Here is a 17981-nt window from a genome sequence, read left to right as displayed (position 1 = left end):
AGTGGCTGGATCTGGTTTTATCACATTCTGTATTGGACGTTGAAAATGAGCTTTTCTCAGCCAGCAGAGGTCAAAATAAGCAGTAATGCAAACTCAGTCAGAGACATAGATTTTCACTTGCAACTTGCTTAAACATGTCTAACAGTGCATCAAATGTTGTCTAAAACAAAAAGAATGATGCATTTTAGTGGCTGGATCTGGTTTTATCACATTCTGTATTGGACGTTGAAAATGAGCTTTTCTCATCCAGCAGAGGTCAAAATAAGCAGTAATGCAAACTCAGTCAGAGACATAGATTTTCACTTGCAACTTGCTTAAACATGTTTAACAGTGCATGAAATGTTGTCTAAAACAAAAAGAATGATGCATTTTAGTGGCTGGATCTGGTTTTATCACATTCTGTATTGGACGTTAAAAATGAATTTTTCTCAGCCAGCAGAGGTCATAATAAGCAGTAATGCAAACTCAATCAGAGACATAGATTTTCACTTGCAACTTGCTTAAACATGTTTAACAGTGCATGAAATGTTGTCTAAAACAAAAAGAATGATGCATTTTAGTGGCTGGATCTGGTTTCATCACATTCTGTATTGGACGTTGAAAATGAGCTTTTCTCAGCCAGCAGAGCTCAAAATAAGCAGTAATGCAAACTCAGTCAGAGACATGGATTTTCACTTGCAACTTGCTTAAACATGTTTAACAGTGCATGAATTGTTGTCTAAAACAAATAGAATGATGCATTTTAGTGGCTGGATCTGGTTTTATCACATTCTGTATTGGATGTTGAAAATGAAATTTTCTCAGCCTGCAGAGGTCAAAATAAGCAGTAATGCAAACTCAGTCAGAGACATAGATTTTCACTTGCAACTTGCTTAAACATGTTTAACAGTGCATGAAATGTTGTCTAAAACAAAAAGAATGATGCATTTTATTGGCTGGATCTGGTTTTATCACATTCTGTATTGGACGTTGAAAATGAGCTTTTCTCAGCTAGCAGAGGTCAAAATAAGCAGTAATGCAAACTCAGTCAGAGACATAGATTTTCACTGGCAACTTGCTTAAACATGTTTAATAGTGCATGAAATGTTGTCTAAAACAAAAAGAATGATGCATTTTAGTGGCTGGATCTGGTTTTATCACATTCTGTATTTGAACATTGAAAATTAGCTTTTCTCAGCCAGCAAAGGTCAAAACAAGCAGTAATGCAAACTCAGTCAGAGACATAGATTTTCACTTGCAACTTGCTTAAACATGTTTAACAGTGCATGAAATGTTGTCTAATACAAAAAGAATGATGCATTTTAGTGGCTGGATCTGGTTTTATCACATTCTGTATTGGACGTTGAAAATGAGCTTTTCTCAGCCAGCAGAGGTCAAAATAAGCAGTAATGCAAACTCAGTCAGAGACATAGATTTTCACTTGCAACTTGCTTAAACATGTCTAACAGTGCATCAAATGTTGTCTAAAACAAATAGAATGATGCATTTTAGTGGCTGGATCTGGTTTTATCACATTCTGTATTGGATGTTGAAAATGAGCTTTTCTCATCCAGCAGAGGTCAAAATAAGCAGTAATGCCAACTCAGTCAGAGACATAGATTTTCACTTGCAACTTGCTTAAACATGTTTAACAGTGCATGAAATGTTGTCTAAAACAAAAAGAATGATGCATTTTAGTGGCTGGATCTGGTTTTATCACATTCTGTATTGGACGTTAAAAATGAATTTTTCTCAGCCAGCAGAGGTCATAATAAGCAGTAATGCAAACTCAATCAGAGACATAGATTTTCACTTGCAACTTGCTTAAACATGTTTAACAGTGCATGAAATGTTGTCTAAAACAAAAAGAATGATGCATTTTAGTGGCTGGATCTGGTTTCATCACATTCTGTATTGGACGTTGAAAATGAGCTTTTCTCAGCCAGCAGAGCTCAAAATAAGGAGTAATGCAAACTCAGTCAGAGACATAGATTTTCACTTGCAACTTGCTTTAACATGTTTAACAGTGCATGAAATGTTGTCTAAAACAAAAAGAATGATGCATTTTAGTGGCTGGATCTGGTTTTATCACATTCTGTATTGGATGTGAAAATGATTTTTCCTTAGCCAGCAGAGCTCAAAATAAGAAGTAATGCAAACTCAGTCAGAGACATAGATTTTCACTTGCAACTTGCTTAAACATGTTTAACAGTGCATGAAATGTTGTCTAAAACAAAAAGAATGATGCATTTTAGTGGCTGGATCTGGTTTTATCACATTCTGTATTGGACATTGAAAATGATTTTTTCTTAGCCAGCAGAGCTCAAAATAAGCAGTAATGCAAACTCAGTCAGAGACATGGATTTTCACTTGCAACTTGCTTAAACATGTTTAACAGTGCATGAAATGTTGTCTAAAACAAAAAGAATGATGCATTTTAGTGGCTGGATCTGGTTTTATCACATTCTGTATTGGACGTTGAAAATGAGCTTTTCTCAGCCAGAAGAGGTCAAAATAAGCAGTAATGCAAACTCAGTCAGAGACATAGATTTTCACTTGCAACTTGCTTTAACATGTTTAACAGTGCATGAATTGTTGTTTAAAACAAAAAGAATGATGCATTTTAGTGGCTGGATCTGGTTTTATCACATTCTGTATTGGACTTTGAAAATGAGCTTTTCTCAGCCAGCAGAGGTCAAAATAAGCAGTAATGCAAACTCAGTCAGAGACATAGATTTTCACTTGCAACTTGCTTAAACATGTTTAACAGTGCATGAAATGTTGTCTAAAACAAAAAGAATGATGCATTTTAGTGGCTGAATCTGGTTTTATCACATTCTGTATTGGACGTTGAAAATGAGCTTTTCTCAGCCAGCAGAGGTCAAAATAAGCAGTAATGCAAACTCAGTCAGAGACATATATTTTCACTTGCAACTTGCTTTAACATGTTTAACAGTGTATGAAATGTTGTCTAAAACAAAAAGAATGATGCATTTTAGTGGCTGGATCTGGTTTTATCACATTCTGTATTGGACGTTGAAAATGAGCTTTTCTCAGCCAGCAGAGGTCAAAATAAGCAGTAATGCAAACTCAGTCAGAGACATAGATTTTCACTTGCAACTTGCTTAAACATGTTTAACAGTGCATGAATTGTTGTCTAAAACAAAAAGAATGATGCATTTTAGTGGCTGGATCTGGTTTTATCACATTCTGTATTGGACGTTGAAAATGAGCTTTTCTCACCCAGCAGAGGTCAAAATAAGCAGTAATGCAAACTCAGTCAGAGACATAGATTTTCACTTGCAACTTGCTTAAACATGTTTACGGTGCATGAAATGTTGTCTAAAACAAAAAGAATGATGCATTTTAGTGGCTGGATCTGGTTTTATCACATTCTGTATTGGACGTTAAAAATGAATTTTTCTCAGCCAGCAGAGGTCATAATAAGCAGTAATGCAAACTCAATCAGAGACATAGATTTTCACTTGCAACTTGCTTAAACATGTTTAACAGTGCATGAAATGTTGTCTAAAACAAAAAGAATGATGCATTTTAGTGGCTGGATCTGGTTTCATCACATTCTGTGTTGGACGTTGAAAATGAGCTTTTCTCAGCCAGCAGAGCTCAAAATAAGGAGTAATGCAAACTCAGTCAGAGACATAGATTTTCACTTGCAACTTGCTTTAACATGTTTATCAGTGCATGAAATGTTGTCTAAAACAAAAAGAATGATGCATTTTAGTGGCTGGATCTGGTTTTATCACATTCTGTATTGGACGTTGAAAATGATTTTTTCTTAGCCAGCAGAGCTCAAAATAAGCAGTAATGCAAATTCAGTCAGAGACATGGATTTTCACTTGCAACTTGCTTAAACATGTTTAACAGTGCATGAATTGTTGTCTAAAACAAATAGAATGATGCATTTTAGTGGCTGGATCTGGTTTTATCACATTCTGTATTGGATGTTGAAAATTAAATTTTCTCAGCCTGCAGAGGTCAAAATAAGCAGTAATGCAAACTCAGTCAGAGACATAGATTTTCACTTGCAACTTGCTTAAACATGTTTAACAGTGCATGAAATGTTGTCTAAAACAAAAAGAATGATGCATTTTAGTGGCTGGATCTGGTTTTATCACATTCTGTATTGGACGTTGAAAATGAGCTTTTCTCACCCAGCAGAGGTCAAAATAAGCAGTATTGCAAACTCAGTCAGAGACATAGATTTTCACTTGCAACTTGCTTAAACATGTTTAACAGTGCATGAAATGTTGTCTAAAACAAAAAGAATGATGCATTTTAGTGGCTGGATCTGGTTTTATCACATTCTGTATTGGACGTTAAAAATGAATTTTTCTCAGCCAGCAGAGGTCATAATAAGCAGTAATGCAAACTCAATCAGAGACATAGATTTTCACTTGCAACTTGCTTAAACATGTCTAACAGTGCATGAAATGTTGTCTAAAACAAAAAGAATGATGCATTTTAGTGGCTGGATCTGGTTTCATCACATTCTGTATTGGACGTTGAAAATGAGCTTTTCTCAGCCAGCAGAGCTCAAAATAAGGAGTAATGCAAACTCAGTCAGAGACATAGATTTTCACTTGCAACTTGCTTTAACATGTTTAACAGTGCATGAAATGTTGTCTAAAACAAAAAGAATGATGCATTTTAGTGGCTGGATCTGGTTTTATCACATTCTGTATTGGACGTTGAAAATGATTTTTTCTTAGCCAGCAGAGCTCAAAATAAGCAGTAATGCAAACTCAGTCAGAGACATAGATTTTCACTTGCAACTTGCTTTAACATGTTTAACAGTGCATGAAATGTTGTCTAAAACAAAAAGAATGATGCATTTTAGTGGCTGGATCTGGTTTTATCACATTCTGTATTGGACGTTGAAAATGAGCTTTTCTCAGCCAGCAGAGGTCAAAATAAGCAGTAATGCAAACTCAGTCAGAGACATAGATTTTCACTTGCAACTTGCTTAAACATGTTTAACAGTGCATGAATTGTTGTCTAAAACAAATAGAATGATGCATTTTAGTGGCTGGATCTGGTTTTATCACATTCTGTATTGGACGTTGAAAATGAAATTTTCTCAGCCTGCAGAGGTCAAAATAAGCAGTAATGCAAACTCAGTCAGAGACATAGATTTTCACTTGCAACTTGCTTAAACATGTTTAACAGTGCATGAAATGTTGTCTAAAACAAAAAGAATGATGCATTTTAGTGGCTGGATCTGGTTTTATCACATTCTGTATTGGACGTTGAAAATGAGCTTTTCTCACCCAGCAGAGGTCAAAATAAGCAGTAATGCAAACTCAGTCAGAGACATAGATTTTCACTTGCAACTTGCTTAAACATGTTTAACAGTGCATGAAATGTTGTCTAAAACAAAAAGAATGATGCATTTTAGTGGCTGGATCTGGTTTTATCACATTCTGTATTGGACGTTGAAAATGATTTTTTCTTAGCCAGCAGAGCTCAAAATAAGCAGTAATGCAAACTCAGTCAGAGACATGGATTTTCACTTGCAACTTGCTTAATCATGTTTAACAGTGCATGAAATGTTGTCTAAAACAAAAAGAATGATGCATTTTAGTGGCTGGATCTGGTTTTATCACATTCTGTATTGGACGTTGAAAATGAGCTTTTCTCAGCCAGAAGAGGTCAAAATAAGCAGTAATGCAAACTCAGTCAGAGACATAGATTTTCACTTGCAACTTGCTTTAACATGTTTAACAGTGCATGAATTGTTGTTTAAAACAAAAAGAATGATGCATTTTAGTGGCTGGATCTGGTTTTATCACATTCTGTATTGGACTTTGAAAATGAGCTTTTCTCAGCCAGCAGAGGTCAAAATAAGCAGTAATGCAAACTCAGTCAGAGACATAGATTTTCACTTGCAACTTGCTTAAACATGTTTAACAGTGCATGAAATGTTGTCTAAAACAAAAAGAATGATGCATTTTAGTGGCTGAATCTGGTTTTATCACATTCTGTATTGGACGTTGAAAATGAGCTTTTCTCAGCCAGCAGAGGTCAAAATAAGCAGTAATGCAAACTCAGTCAGAGACATATATTTTCACTTGCAACTTGCTTTAACATGTTTAACAGTGCATGAAATGTTGTCTAAAACAAAAAGAATTATGCATTTTAGTGGCTGGATCTGGTTTTATCACATTCTGTATTGGACGTTGAAAATGAGCTTTTCTCAGCCAGCAGAGTTCAAAATAAGCAGTAATGCAAACTCAGTCAGAGACATAGATTTTCACTTGCAACTTGCTTAAACATGTTTAACAGTGCATGAAATGTTGCCTAAAACAAAAAGAATGATGCATTTTAGTGGCTGGATCTGGTTTTATCACATTCTGTATTGGACGTTGAAAATGAGCTTTTCTCACCCAGCAGAGGTCAAAATAAGCAGTAATGCAAACTCAGTCAGAGACATAGATTTTCACTTGCAACTTGCTTAAACATGTTTAACAGTGCATGAAATGTTGTCTAAAACAAAAAGAATGATGCATTTTAGTGGCTGGATCTGGTTTTATCACATTCTGTATTGGACGTTGAAAATGAGCTTTTCTCAGCCAGCAGAGTTCAAAATAAGCAGTAATGCAAACTCAGTCAGAGACATAGATTTTCACTTGCAACTTGCTTAAACATGTTTAACAGTGCATGAAATGTTGCCTAAAACAAAAAGAATGATGCATTTTAGTGGCTGGATCTGGTTTTATCACATTCTGTATTGGACGTTGAAAATGAGCTTTTCTCACCCAGCAGAGGTCAAAATAAGCAGTAATGCAAACTCAGTCAGAGACATAGATTTTCACTTGCAACTTGCTTAAACATGTCTAACAGTGCATGAAATGTTGTCTAAAACAAAAAGAATGATGCATTTTAGTGGCTGGATCTGGTTTCATCACATTCTGTATTGGACGTTGAAAATGAGCTTTTCTCAGCCAGCAGAGCTCAAAATAAGGAGTAATGCAAACTCAGTCAGAGACATAGATTTTCACTTGCAACTTGCTTTAACATGTTTAACAGTGCATGAAATGTTGTCTAAAACAAAAAGAATGATGCATTTTAGTGGCTGGATCTGGTTTTATCACATTCTGTATTGGACGTTGAAAATGAGCTTTTCTCAGCCAGCAGAGGTCAAAATAAGCAGTAATGCAAACTCAGTCAGAGACATAGATTTTCACTGGCAACTTGCTTAAACATGTTTAATAGTGAATGAAATGTTGTCTAAAACAAAAAGAATGATGCATTTTAGTGGCTGGATCTGGTTTTATCACATTCTGTATTGAACGTTGAAAATGAGCTTTTCTCAGCCAGCAAAGGTCAAAACAAGCAGTAATGCAAACTCAGTCAGATACATAGATTTTCACTTGCAACTTGCTTAAACATGTTTAACAGTGCATTAAATGTTGTCTAAAACAAAAAGAATGATGCATTTTAGTGGCTGGATCTGGTTTTATCACATTCTGTATTGGACGTTGAAAATGAGCTTTTCTCAGCCAGCAGAGGTCAAAATAAGCAGTAATGCAAACTCAGTCAGAGACATAGATTTTCACTTGCAACTTGCTTTAACATGTTTAACAGTGCATGAAATGTTGTCTAAAACAAAAAGAATGATGCATTTTAGTGGCTGGATCTGGTTTTATCACATTCTGTATTGGACGTTGAAAATGAGCTTTTCTCAGCCAGCAGAGGTCAAAATAAGCAGTAATGCAAACTCAGTCAGAGACATAGATTTTCACTTGCAACTTGCTTAAACATGTTTAACAGTGCATGAATTGTTGTCTAAAACAAATAGAATGATGCATTTTAGTGGCTGGATCTGGTTTTATCACATTCTGTATTGGACGTTGAAAATGAAATTTTCTCAGCCTGCAGAGGTCAAAATAAGCAGTAATGCAAACTCAGACAGAGACATAGATTTTCACTTGCAACTTGCTTAAACATGTTTAACAGTGCATGAAATGTTGTCTAAAACAAAAAGAATGATGCATTTTAGTGGCTGGATCTGGTTTTATCACATTCTGTATTGGACGTTGAAAATGAGCTTTTCTCACCCAGCAGAGGTCAAAATAAGCAGTAATGCAAACTCAGTCAGAGACATAGATTTTCACTTGCAACTTGCTTAAACATGTTTAACAGTGCATGAAATGTTGTCTAAAACAAAAAGAATGATGCATTTTAGTGGCTGGATCTGGTTTTATCACATTCTGTATTGGACGTTGAAAATGAGCTTTTCTCAGCCAGCAGAGGTCAAAATAAGCAGTAATGCAAACTCAGTCAGAGACATAGATTTTCACTGGCAACTTGCTTAAACATGTTTAATAGTGCATGAAATGTTGTCTAAAACAAAAAGAATGATGCATTTTAGTGGCTGGATCTGGTTTTATCACATTCTGTATTGAACGTTGAAAATGAGCTTTTCTCAGCCAGCAAAGGTCAAAACAAGCAGTAATGCAAACTCAGTCAGAGACAAAGATTTTCACTTGCAACTTGCTTAAACATGTTTAACAGTGCATGAAATGTTGTCTAAAACAAAAAGAATGATGCATTTTAGTGGCTGGATCTGGTTTTATCACATTCTGTATTGGACGTTGAAAATGAGCTTTTCTCAGCCAGCAGAGGTCAAAATAAGCAGTGATGCAAACTCAGTCAGAGACATAGATTTTCACTTGCAACTTGCTTAAACATGTTTAACAATGCATGAAATGTTGTCTAAAACAAAAAGAATGATCCATTTTAGTGGCTGGATCTGGTTTTATCACATTCTGTATTGGACGTTGAAAATGAACTTTTTTCAGCCAGCAGAGGTCAAAATAAGCAGTAATGCAAACTCAGTCAGAGACATAGATTTTCACTTGCAACTTGCTTAAACATGTTTAACAGTGCATGAAATGTTGTCTAAAACAAAAAGAATGATGCATTTTAGTGGCTGGATCTGGTTTTATCACATTCTGTATTGGACGTTGAAAATGAGCTTTTCTCAGCCAGCAGAGGTCAAAATAAGCAGTAATGCAAACTCAGTCAGAGACATAGATTTTCACTTGCAACTTGCTTAAACATGTCTAACAGTGCATCAAATGTTGTCTAAAACAAAAAGAATGATGCATTTTAGTGGCTGGATCTGGTTTTATCACATTCTGTATTGGATGTTGAAAATGAGCTTTTCTCAGCCAGCAGAGGTCAAAATAAGCAGTAATGCCAACTCAGTCAGAGACATAGATTTTCACTTGCAACTTGCTTAAACATGTTTAACAGTGCATGAAATGTTGTCTAAAACAAAAAGAATGATGCATTTTAGTGGCTGGATCTGGTTTTATCACATTCTGTATTGGACGTTAAAAATGAATTTTTCTCAGCCAGCAGAGGTCATAATAAGCAGTAATGCAAACTCAATCAGAGACATAGATTTTCACTTGCAACTTGCTTAAACATGTTTAACAGTGCATGAAATGTTGTCTAAAACAAAAAGAATGATGCATTTTAGTGGCTGGATCTGGTTTTATCACATTCTGTATTGGACGTTGAAAATGATTTTTTCTTAGCCAGCAGAGCTCAAAATAAGCAGTAATGCAAACTCAGTCAGAGACATGGATTTTCACTTGCAACTTGCTTAAACATGTTTAACAGTGCATGAAATGTTGTCTAAAACAAAAAGAATGATGCATTTTAGTGGCTGGATCTGGTTTTATCACATTCTGTATTGGACGTTGAAAATGAGCTTTTCTCACCCAGCAGAGGTCAAAATAAGCAGTAATGCAAACTCAGTCAGAGACATAGATTTTCACTTGCAACTTGCTTAAACATGTCTAACAGTGCATGAAATGTTGTCTAAAACAAAAAGAATGATGCATTTTAGTGGCTGGATCTGGTTTCATCACATTCTGTATTGGACGTTGAAAATGAGCTTTTCTCAGCCAGCAGAGCTCAAAATAAGGAGTAATGCAAACTCAGTCAGAGACATAGATTTTCACTTGCAACTTGCTTTAACATGTTTAACAGTGCATGAAATGTTGTCTAAAACAAAAAGAATGATGCATTTTAGTGGCTGGATCTGGTTTTATCACATTCTGTATTGGACGTTGAAAATGAGCTTTTCTCAGCCAGCAGAGGTCAAAATAAGCAGTAATGCAAACTCAGTCAGAGACATAGATTTTCACTGGCAACTTGCTTAAACATGTTTAATAGTGAATGAAATGTTGTCTAAAACAAAAAGAATGATGCATTTTAGTGGCTGGATCTGGTTTTATCACATTCTGTATTGAACGTTGAAAATGAGCTTTTCTCAGCCAGCAAAGGTCAAAACAAGCAGTAATGCAAACTCAGTCAGATACATAGATTTTCACTTGCAACTTGCTTAAACATGTTTAACAGTGCATTAAATGTTGTCTAAAACAAAAAGAATGATGCATTTTAGTGGCTGGATCTGGTTTTATCACATTCTGTATTGGACGTTGAAAATGAGCTTTTCTCAGCCAGCAGAGGTCAAAATAAGCAGTAATGCAAACTCAGTCAGAGACATAGATTTTCACTTGCAACTTGCTTTAACATGTTTAACAGTGCATGAAATGTTGTCTAAAACAAAAAGAATGATGCATTTTAGTGGCTGGATCTGGTTTTATCACATTCTGTATTGGACGTTGAAAATGAGCTTTTCTCAGCCAGCAGAGGTCAAAATAAGCAGTAATGCAAACTCAGTCAGAGACATAGATTTTCACTTGCAACTTGCTTAAACATGTTTAACAGTGCATGAATTGTTGTCTAAAACAAATAGAATGATGCATTTTAGTGGCTGGATCTGGTTTTATCACATTCTGTATTGGACGTTGAAAATGAAATTTTCTCAGCCTGCAGAGGTCAAAATAAGCAGTAATGCAAACTCAGACAGAGACATAGATTTTCACTTGCAACTTGCTTAAACATGTTTAACAGTGCATGAAATGTTGTCTAAAACAAAAAGAATGATGCATTTTAGTGGCTGGATCTGGTTTTATCACATTCTGTATTGGACGTTGAAAATGAGCTTTTCTCACCCAGCAGAGGTCAAAATAAGCAGTAATGCAAACTCAGTCAGAGACATAGATTTTCACTTGCAACTTGCTTAAACATGTTTAACAGTGCATGAAATGTTGTCTAAAACAAAAAGAATGATGCATTTTAGTGGCTGGATCTGGTTTTATCACATTCTGTATTGGACGTTGAAAATGAGCTTTTCTCAGCCAGCAGAGGTCAAAATAAGCAGTAATGCAAACTCAGTCAGAGACATAGATTTTCACTGGCAACTTGCTTAAACATGTTTAATAGTGCATGAAATGTTGTCTAAAACAAAAAGAATGATGCATTTTAGTGGCTGGATCTGGTTTTATCACATTCTGTATTGAACGTTGAAAATGAGCTTTTCTCAGCCAGCAAAGGTCAAAACAAGCAGTAATGCAAACTCAGTCAGAGACAAAGATTTTCACTTGCAACTTGCTTAAACATGTTTAACAGTGCATGAAATGTTGTCTAAAACAAAAAGAATGATGCATTTTAGTGGCTGGATCTGGTTTTATCACATTCTGTATTGGACGTTGAAAATGAGCTTTTCTCAGCCAGCAGAGGTCAAAATAAGCAGTGATGCAAACTCAGTCAGAGACATAGATTTTCACTTGCAACTTGCTTAAACATGTTTAACAGTGCATGAAATGTTGTCTAAAACAAAAAGAATGATCCATTTTAGTGGCTGGATCTGGTTTTATCACATTCTGTATTGGACGTTGAAAATGAACTTTTTTCAGCCAGCAGAGGTCAAAATAAGCAGTAATGCAAACTCAGTCAGAGACATAGATTTTCACTTGCAACTTGCTTAAACATGTTTAACAGTGCATGAAATGTTGTCTAAAACAAAAAGAATGATGCATTTTAGTGGCTGGATCTGGTTTTATCACATTCTGTATTGGACGTTGAAAATGAGCTTTTCTCAGCCAGCAGAGGTCAAAATAAGCAGTAATGCAAACTCAGTCAGAGACATAGATTTTCACTTGCAACTTGCTTAAACATGTCTAACAGTGCATCAAATGTTGTCTAAAACAAAAAGAATGATGCATTTTAGTGGCTGGATCTGGTTTTATCACATTCTGTATTGGATGTTGAAAATGAGCTTTTCTCAGCCAGCAGAGGTCAAAATAAGCAGTAATGCCAACTCAGTCAGAGACATAGATTTTCACTTGCAACTTGCTTAAACATGTTTAACAGTGCATGAAATGTTGTCTAAAACAAAAAGAATGATGCATTTTAGTGGCTGGATCTGGTTTTATCACATTCTGTATTGGACGTTAAAAATGAATTTTTCTCAGCCAGCAGAGGTCATAATAAGCAGTAATGCAAACTCAATCAGAGACATAGATTTTCACTTGCAACTTGCTTAAACATGTTTAACAGTGCATGAAATGTTGTCTAAAACAAAAAGAATGATGCATTTTAGTGGCTGGATCTGGTTTTATCACATTCTGTATTGGACGTTGAAAATGATTTTTTCTTAGCCAGCAGAGCTCAAAATAAGCAGTAATGCAAACTCAGTCAGAGACATGGATTTTCACTTGCAACTTGCTTAAACATGTTTAACAGTGCATGAAATGTTGTCTAAAACAAAAAGAATGATGCATTTTAGTGGCTGGATCTGGTTTTATCACATTCTGTATTGGACGTTGAAAATGAGCTTTTCTCAGCCAGAAGAGGTCAAAATAAGCAGTAATGCAAACTCAGTCAGAGACATAGATTTTCACTTGCAACTTGCTTTAACATGTTTAACAGTGCATGAATTGTTGTTTAAAACAAAAAGAATGATGCATTTTAGTGGCTGGATCTGGTTTTATCACATTCTGTATTGGACGTTGAAAATGATTTTTTCTTAGCCAGCAGAGCTCAAAATAAGCAGTAATGCAAACTCAGTCAGAGACATGGATTTTCACTTGCAACTTGCTTAAACATGTTTAACAGTGCATGAAATGTTGTCTAAAACAAAAAGAATGATGCATTTTAGTGGCTGGATCTGGTTTTATCACATTCTGTATTGGACGTTGAAAATGAGCTTTTCTCAGCCAGAAGAGGTCAAAATAAGCAGTAATGCAAACTCAGTCAGAGACATAGATTTTCACTTGCAACTTGCTTTAACATGTTTAACAGTGCATGAATTGTTGTTTAAATCAAAAAGAATGATGCATTTTAGTGGCTGGATCTGGTTTTATCACATTCTGTATTGGACGTTGAAAATGATTTTTTCTTAGCCAGCAGAGCTCAAAATAAGCAGTAATGCCAACTCAGTCAGAGACATAGATTTTCACTGGCAACTTGCTTAAACATGTTTAATAGTGCATGAAATGTTGTCTAAAACAAAAAGAATGATGCATTTTAGTGGCTGGATCTGGTTTTATCACATTCTGTATTGAACGTTGAAAATGAGCTTTTCTCAGCCAGCAAAGGTCAAAACAAGCAGTAATGCAAACTCAGTCAGAGACAAAGATTTTCACTTGCAACTTGCTTAAACATGTTTAACAGTGCATGAAATGTTGTCTAAAACAAAAAGAATGATGCATTTTAGTGGCTGGATCTGGTTTTATCACATTCTGTATTGGACGTTGAAAATGAGCTTTTCTCAGCCAGCAGAGGTCAAAATAAGCAGTGATGCAAACTCAGTCAGAGACATAGATTTTCACTTGCAACTTGCTTAAACATGTTTAACAGTGCATGAAATGTTGTCTAAAACAAAAAGAATGATCCATTTTAGTGGCTGGATCTGGTTTTATCACATTCTGTATTGGACGTTGAAAATGAACTTTTTTCAGCCAGCAGAGGTCAAAATAAGCAGTAATGCAAACTCAGTCAGAGACATAGATTTTCACTTGCAACTTGCTTAAACATGTTTAACAGTGCATGAAATGTTGTCTAAAACAAAAAGAATGATGCATTTTAGTGGCTGGATCTGGTTTTATCACATTCTGTATTGGACGTTGAAAATGAGCTTTTCTCAGCCAGCAGAGGTCAAAATAAGCAGTAATGCAAACTCAGTCAGAGACATAGATTTTCACTTGCAACTTGCTTAAACATGTCTAACAGTGCATCAAATGTTGTCTAAAACAAAAAGAATGATGCATTTTAGTGGCTGGATCTGGTTTTATCACATTCTGTATTGGATGTTGAAAATGAGCTTTTCTCAGCCAGCAGAGGTCAAAATAAGCAGTAATGCCAACTCAGTCAGAGACATAGATTTTCACTTGCAACTTGCTTAAACATGTTTAACAGTGCATGAAATGTTGTCTAAAACAAAAAGAATGATGCATTTTAGTGGCTGGATCTGGTTTTATCACATTCTGTATTGGACGTTAAAAATGAATTTTTCTCAGCCAGCAGAGGTCATAATAAGCAGTAATGCAAACTCAATCAGAGACATAGATTTTCACTTGCAACTTGCTTAAACATGTTTAACAGTGCATGAAATGTTGTCTAAAACAAAAAGAATGATGCATTTTAGTGGCTGGATCTGGTTTTATCACATTCTGTATTGGACGTTGAAAATGATTTTTTCTTAGCCAGCAGAGCTCAAAATAAGCAGTAATGCAAACTCAGTCAGAGACATGGATTTTCACTTGCAACTTGCTTAAACATGTTTAACAGTGCATGAAATGTTGTCTAAAACAAAAAGAATGATGCATTTTAGTGGCTGGATCTGGTTTTATCACATTCTGTATTGGACGTTGAAAATGAGCTTTTCTCAGCCAGAAGAGGTCAAAATAAGCAGTAATGCAAACTCAGTCAGAGACATAGATTTTCACTTGCAACTTGCTTTAACATGTTTAACAGTGCATGAATTGTTGTTTAAAACAAAAAGAATGATGCATTTTAGTGGCTGGATCTGGTTTTATCACATTCTGTATTGGACGTTGAAAATGATTTTTTCTTAGCCAGCAGAGCTCAAAATAAGCAGTAATGCAAACTCAGTCAGAGACATGGATTTTCACTTGCAACTTGCTTAAACATGTTTAACAGTGCATGAAATGTTGTCTAAAACAAAAAGAATGATGCATTTTAGTGGCTGGATCTGGTTTTATCACATTCTGTATTGGACGTTGAAAATGAGCTTTTCTCAGCCAGAAGAGGTCAAAATAAGCAGTAATGCAAACTCAGTCAGAGACATAGATTTTCACTTGCAACTTGCTTTAACATGTTTAACAGTGCATGAATTGTTGTTTAAATCAAAAAGAATGATGCATTTTAGTGGCTGGATCTGGTTTTATCACATTCTGTATTGGACGTTGAAAATGATTTTTTCTTAGCCAGCAGAGCTCAAAATAAGCAGTAATGCCAACTCAGTCAGAGACATAGATTTTCACTTGCAACTTGCTTAAACATGTTTAACAGTGCATGAAATGTTGTCTAAAACAAAAAGAATGATGCATTTTAGTGGCAGGATCTGGTTTTATCACATTCTGTATTGGACGTTGAAAATGAGCTTTTCTCAGCCAGCAGAGGTCAAAATAAGCAGTGATGCAAACTCAGTCAGAGACATAGATTTTCACTTGCAACTTGCTTTAACATGTTTAACAGTGCATGAAATGTTGTCTAAAACAAAAAGAATGATGCATTTTAGTGGCTGGATCTGGTTTTATCACATTCTGTATTAGACGTTGAAAATGAGCTTTTCTTAGCCAGCAGAGGTCAAAATAAGCAGTAATGCAAACTCAGTCAGAGACATAGATTTTCATTGGCAACTTGCTTAAACATGTTTAACAGTGCATGAAATGTTGTCTAAAACAAAAAGAATGATGCATTTTAGTGGCTGGATCTGGTTTTATCACATTCTGTATTGGACGTTGGAAATGAGCTTTTCTCAGCCAGCAGAGGTCAAAATAAGCAGTAATGCAAACTCAGTCAGAGACATATATTTTCACTTGCAACTTGCTTTAACATGTTTAACAGTGCATGAAATGTTGTCTAAAACAAAAAGAATGATGCATTTTAGTGGCTGGATCTGGTTTTATCACATTCTGTATTGGACGTTGAAAATGAGCTTTTCTCAGCCAGCAGAGGTCAAAATAAGCAGTAATGCAAACTGAGTCAGAGACATAGATTTTCACTTGCAACTTGCTTAAACATGTTTAACAGTGCATGAATTGTTGTCTAAAACAAATAGAATGATGCATTTTAGTGGCTGGATCTGGTTTTATCACATTCTGTATTGGACGTTGAAAATGAAATTTTCTCAGCCTGCAGAGGTCAAAAAAAGCAGTAATGCAAACTCAGTCAGAGACATAGATTTTCACTTGCAACTTGCTTAAACATGTTTAACAGTGCATGAAATGTTGTCTAAAACAAAAAGAATGATGCATTTTAGTGGCTGGATCTGGTTTTATCACATTCTGTATTGGACGTTGAAAATGAAATTTTCTCACCCAGCAGAGGTCAAAATAAGCAGTAATGCAAACTCAGTCAGAGACATAGATTTTCACTTGCAACTTGCTTAAACATGTTTAACAGTGCATGAAATGTTTTCTAAAACAAAAAGAATGATGCATTTTAGTGGCTGGATCTGGTTTTATCACATTCTGTATTGGAAGTTAAAAATTAATTTTTCTCAGCCAGCAGAGGTCATAATAAGCAGTAATGCAAACTCAATCAGAGACATAGATTTTCACTTGCAACTTGCTTAAACATGTCTAACAGTGCATGAAATGTTGTCTAAAACAAAAAGAATGATGCATTTTAGTGGCTGGATCTGGTTTCATCACATTCTGTATTGGACGTTGAAAATGAGCTTTTCTCAGCCAGCAGAGCTCAAAATAAGGAGTAATGCAAACTCAGTCAGAGACATAGATTTTCACTTGCAACTTGCTTTGACATGTTTAACAGTGCATGAAATGTTGTCTAAAACAAAAAGAATGATGCATTTTAGTGGCTGGATCTGGTTTTATCACATTCTGTATTGGACGTTGAAAATGAAATTTTCTCACCCAGCAGAGGTCAAAATAAGCAGTAATGCAAACTCAGTCAGAGACATAGATTTTCACTTGCAACTTGCTTAAACATGTTTAACAGTGCATGAAATGTTTTCTAAAACAAAAAGAATGATGCATTTTAGTGGCTGGATCTGGTTTTATCACATTCTGTATTGGACGTTGAAAATGATTTTTTCTTAGCCAGCAGAGCTCAAAATAAGCAGTAATGCAAACTCAGTCAGAGACATGGATTTTCACTTGCAACTTGCTTAAACATGTTTAACAGTGCATGAAATGTTGTCTAAAACAAAAAGAATGATGCATTTTAGTGGCTGGATCTGGTTTTATCACATTCTGTATTGGACGTTGAAAATGAGCTTTTCTCAGCCAGGAGAGGTCAAAATAAGCAGTAATGCAAACTCAGTCAGAGACATAGATTTTCACTTGCAACTTGCTTTAACATTTTTAACAGTGCATGAATTGTTGTTTAAAACAAAAAGAATGATGCATTTTAGTGGCTGGATCTGGTTTTATCACATTCTGTATTGGACTTTGAAAATGAGCTTTTCTCAGCCAGCAGAGGTCAAAATAAGCAGTAATGCAAACTCAGTCAGAGACATAGATTTTCACTTGCAACTTGCTTAAACATGTTTAACAGTGCATGAAATGTTGTCTAAAACAAAAAGAATGATGCATTTTAGTGGCTGAATCTGGTTTTATCACATTCTGTATTGGACGTTGAAAATGAGCTTTTCTCAGCCAGCAGAGGTCAAAATAAGCAGTGATGCAAACTCAGTCAGAGACATAGATTTTCACTTGCAACTTGCTTTAACATGTTTAACAGTGCATGAAATGTTGTCTAAAACAAAAAGAATGATGCATTTTAGTGGCTGGATCTGGTTTTATCACATTCTGTATTAGACGTTGAAAATGAGCTTTTCTCAGCCAGCAGAGGTCAAAATAAGCAGTAATGCAAACTCAGTCAGAGACATAGATTTTCATTGGCAACTT

The sequence above is a fragment of the Danio rerio genome, chromosome 14, assembly GCF_049306965.1.
Source record: "Danio rerio strain Tuebingen ecotype United States chromosome 14, GRCz12tu, whole genome shotgun sequence".
In the NCBI taxonomy this organism is placed as follows: domain Eukaryota; kingdom Metazoa; phylum Chordata; class Actinopteri; order Cypriniformes; family Danionidae; genus Danio; species Danio rerio.
Note: the sequence above shows the minus strand (reverse complement) of the source record.